The 4,665-nt window shown below is 44.1% G+C and overlaps 1 long non-coding RNA gene across 1 annotated transcript in view; it reads right to left on the bottom strand.

Moving 5' to 3' along the window:
- Nucleotides 1–3,088: 3,088 nt before the first annotated feature.
- The window catches only part of LOC109312600, a 1,820-nt gene continuing 243 nt past the window's right edge, over nucleotides 3,089–4,665 (bottom strand). Inside the window, exon 2 of the long non-coding RNA XR_002101869.1 lies at nucleotides 3,089–3,937. This is a non-coding gene — a long non-coding RNA (uncharacterized LOC109312600). The remainder of the gene's footprint in view (nucleotides 3,938–4,665) is intronic.

The raw sequence follows: 4,665 nt of genomic DNA, 5'->3' as shown, positions 1-4,665 counted from the left end.
ATTGTATTTCTTATTTGCCCTAGTTATAGGTAATAATCACTAGCATTTAACTAGCACTTTACAACCTCAGAGCAGTTTGCAAATATTAATGAATCCTCACAAAACCTCATTAGGTGGGTAATAGGTAAGTGTGGTTTGCATCCCGTTTTTCTTCAGGTAACCCAACAAAAGGGAATGACATTTTGTGACCAAGTCTTTTTTTCCCCCCCTCAGCTTTCAATCATGTAAGTGACAGCAGCCTAGCTCATATTTTTTTCCCAATGCAGAAAGAAGAGAAGGAGACAAAACGTAATTTCTTGGGCTAATTCTACAGAGTCGGAAAGGGTTAGCGTTCCAGAAAAAATCGTGGCTCTCCAGCAGAGGGAGGTCTTTCACGCAGCCATCAAACATAACTACCTTGTTCTGTAAAAACACTTCCCAAGAAGATCTTTGGAGGAACTCTAGACTTCCTTGATGTCTATATATAAATGCCAGCAAAGTTTACAGCGGCAACATTAAAGGTAAATGCCACTCGGTATTCAAAAGGGTTGTTCCTTTCTGTGCATCAATACTGCTTTTCAAATGTACATTTGGCAATTATTTTTCTAATCTGAGACAAACACACTGTATGATGCTAATCTCACCACAGGCAGAGGTGGAGATTGTGTGTTTATGGTGGGAACTTCTAGAAGCCTGATAAGAAGAGAGCCGGAAGCACCGTATTGATGATGTCCTAGGCACTGAACACTTACTTTGGTGGGATGCGTGCCCCGGCGGCATTTTTTAGAATAGGAAGCACCAGAAGTCTCCCTTTGCCTTCGGTAATCTCTGCAGTGTCATTTGCCTTTCTCTGAAGTAGTGTGTGTTGCATACAAAATGAAAATGTTAAGCACTATAAATGTGGCAGTGGGAACTCACTCCTTAAAAGGAGACAATGCCAGATGGCAGTCAGCATTTCATACCTCCTTCAGCAGATTCAGGCAAAATCCTGTCCTCAGTTGAGGCGCTGTGGGGCTTTTAAAGAGAATAAACTGTGTCTGCATATACCAGCATTCACTCTTTAATGAAATACTTTACACATTAACAGTGCATGCGTATACATAGCCTCTGCTTACAGTTGCATGCAGGGATTCTTGTGTGTGGGGACGTTTATACCCGCAGCTCTACAATGCAAGTGCAGATTCATACAGTACCTTGCATACCTTTGTAAGCATGTCCATACAGTAAGGAATACAAAGAAAATGTTTGACTGAATAGAGTATAATGAATCTATCTTCACGATGGTGTACATCAGCTCTCTGTGTCCTATTTTATTTATTTTGGTTCTACTGTTCAACAAGAAACAGCACGCAGACAAGGTTACAATGCCCTACAACCACAGATATAACAAAAAGTTAATAAAACCTGTAATAGAGTCTGAACAAGGATCCCCATTTCCACCGCCTAGCTGCACCCTTTTTCAAATTCACTGCAGAAGTCTATTCTGAGTTTCTTTGGCTTAATGTCAACCTCTGACTATATTGCAAATAATTTATAAATTATGAAGAAAATGAGAATTCCTTACAGTAAAACTTTATGTATTAGATCCTCCCTTTTGCTACCATAATAGAAAACACTGATAAAAACCAAAAGCACTAAAAAGAAAAAATTCGTAGCTGTTTTTTGGCAGTAGCTATTATCAAAGGTGACTTCCACGCATTTCAACAAAGAACCACTTTAGAGGATAGTGTTCAATACTATCTAGATAATAATGGCAAAACACATGATACAGAAGTACAAAAAGGAGAACATTATGAACTCTAAGTGGTATTGCCCTAGCCATTATCACAATCAACATAGTTTTAAGTCATTTAAATATTTTAGAAAAAAACAACAACCCTTTATAAAGGAGTACTACTAGGCAGACAGTAATGGGTTGTAATTTGGTTTTATTTTTATCCCAGTATGTGATTACATGGCGGCATTACTGTTTGACAATAATGTCAAGCCGGGCCAGTTATGACAAATGTCATTGCTGTCAGTAAGGGTATGGACAATGAACAAATTAAAGTGAATTCAAAGGCAGGGTCTTGCCATGGAGCAGCTGATGCGTGATAATTGCCTGTGTGTCTGTTTTTACCCCAGGTATAAGTGGAAGTGACACTACAGCAACTTGGTCCCATATTACTGAGGGCAGAGCAACTGCAGCTTAGTTTTTAGTTCAGGGCAAGAGGCAACACACGGACAGCTACCACACATCAGCTGCTTTGTAATACGTTTCCTTTTCATTTGCTATATGATGTGTTTGTTTGCTTAGACCTTAGCTTCTCTTGCTCACTCCATTTCCAAAAGTGAGACTGATCTCAGTCTGTATAAGATAGCATCTGTCTTCTGCTCTGGAGATGGAAAAGGGTCCTTTTAGAGGAGCAGGGATTTAGGGAAATAGGAGAGCCGGGTTTAATTCCCTCTTGACCCTCAGGCTCTGTTGCACTCCTTGTGATGGTAGGCCACCGTGCAGCAGTAGGTGTAAGGATGAAGTTTGTCATTGGCCAGAGGAAAAACAAGAGGGAGTTTAATTTTCTGGCCTTGTGATTAGGGCACGTACGTGTGAAGAGGAAAACTTGAGTAGCAGTCCCCTCTTGTGGGTCGCTTTACGTGACTTTTGTTAAGCAGTCATCAGATAAAACCCCACACAATCTAAGAAATCATCTCTCTGGTTTTGACCAGAAATTTCATCCTGGAGATATGAAACCTGTCTTGATAAAGTTGCTTTGAAACTGGTGTGTTCATGTGAAAACTTTCCATTTTGATGAATCAGTGTTTTCAGCCAGAGAGCCCCACACTAGAAAATTTCTGACGAGCTCTACCTTTTAGTAATCTGTTGCATGGCTTAATTGGACCATTAGCATTCATAGAGAAGATGGGGAAAGGGGCATGGTGACAGTTTTAAAGCGCTCAAAATCAGCTTAATTTAAGACTTCCTTTTTTGTCAGGGACAAGCGGCTGATTCTCTGTGGCATATCTGAGAAAACATAGCTTAGAAAGAATAAAACGATATTTGAGAACTGTATATGTGCTCAGCCGCAATATGGATAGACTAAACGTTGAACAAAGCACACAGATGATGAACTCCGGAAAGAATGTGTTTATTCCAGTGTTTGAATATAAATACATGTGTAAACAGTTGAAACATTGGGAATATAAATAAACGTGTGGTTTGTTGACTTCATTCTGCAGTTGTTTCATTCTCACTTTCTGCATTTACTTCTTGATACAAGGATGTCAGTCGGCAGTTAGGAGGTTTCAGACAGGTGCCTACGTTATTATGCACGTATTTCAATACTCCACAGTCTTTTCCTTTGATTTGCAAGGTTATCCAATGTAAGTAACGCGGATGAATGTAGCTTTCTATCCAAGATGTTGAACATGCTACAAGCAGGATAGTCAAGTCATGCAAATGTACGTAGCGTCCGTGGCACAGATCTACATATTAAATTTCATAAGGAGAAACCATGTTGTTAGATGCATGCATGGACAAATGTGTTGACTTCAGTGGGATTCACGCGTGTGCGTCTCAAAGCAGAAGTCAGCGGCTGTAAAACGGATGCCTGCCAAAGTACATTCTGTTTGTGGCCTCTGTTGCCGCTTTGTTATGGGTAAAACCCACTGTAAAGGGTGTTTTTCTCCCTGTTGTTTTTCAACATTGTCATTAGGGAGCTCAGGATTTGATATTTCTGTTTTCCTACAAGTGGTGGGATCATGTCATCGCACAGACTGAAACCCGAGTGCTGCCGAGGCCCGGCCCGATCCTGCCACGCGAGGCGACGGGGTGGGGTATCAGAGCCAGCGGTGAAGCGCTTGCCCTTCGTTCCCTCCCTTCTCCTCTTCTCTGCCAAACACAAGGGGAGTGAAGGCTTGACGTTCCTCAGGTTTCCGGGGGGAAACGCAACAAACGTGTAACCGGAAAGCTTCAGGCGTCCTAAACGAGCAGTGAAGCACAGCAATATCAGATATCAGTAAGGGGGGCAGCAACTCCAGGTGCTTGTGACCATCTTAAATAATTACTGCAGCCCCCCTCCCATTTTTCTAGCAACTGCTCTATTTTTTGTTTTATCGATCTGGGGTGCCACAAGATGCTTTTACCGCTAGGCATGATTTGCAGGGGAAAACCCAGCGGTGTCCGATGGGAATCCGGTGATTCAAAACCCCTCTGCCCTGCTCCGATCCCAGTTCTCTGAGGCAGCAGACCTGCTCCAGGCTTGTTTCCTGGGGTGAAAACCCCTCTGCCCTGCTCCCTGCCGCAGGAGAACAGCTCGAGTACATTTTCTTAAGGTCAGAGCCCCCTGCCCGGCTGTGATCCGAGCTCCCTGCAACAGGGACTCGCGCCGGTGTCTCGTCTTAGGCTCCGACCCCTCTGCCCCGAGCTGGTCCCCGCAACACGACTGCTCTGGTGTCTTTTTGAAGGGTCAGAACTTGGCTCTGGTGTCTTTCCTTAGGCTCAAACCCCTGCTGCGGCCCCAGCTCCCTGCCACACGACTGCTCTGGTGTCTTTTTGAAGGGTCGGGCTCCTCGGAGGCTAGCCCTGCGAAGCAGGGGACTTGCTGTAGCATCTCTCCTGGGGTGCAAACCCCCGGCCCGGCTCGGGCGCGCCCCACGAAGCGGCAGCCGCTGCCGCTCCCCTCAGCGGGCGGCGGTTGTGGGCGGGGC

This window comes from Crocodylus porosus, unplaced genomic scaffold, assembly GCF_001723895.1.
Source record: "Crocodylus porosus isolate Cpor-Errol unplaced genomic scaffold, CroPor_comp1, whole genome shotgun sequence".
Taxonomy (NCBI): domain Eukaryota; kingdom Metazoa; phylum Chordata; order Crocodylia; family Crocodylidae; genus Crocodylus; species Crocodylus porosus.
The sequence above is the reverse complement of the archived record's forward strand: the minus strand, read 5'-3'. Positions and strand labels throughout refer to the sequence as shown.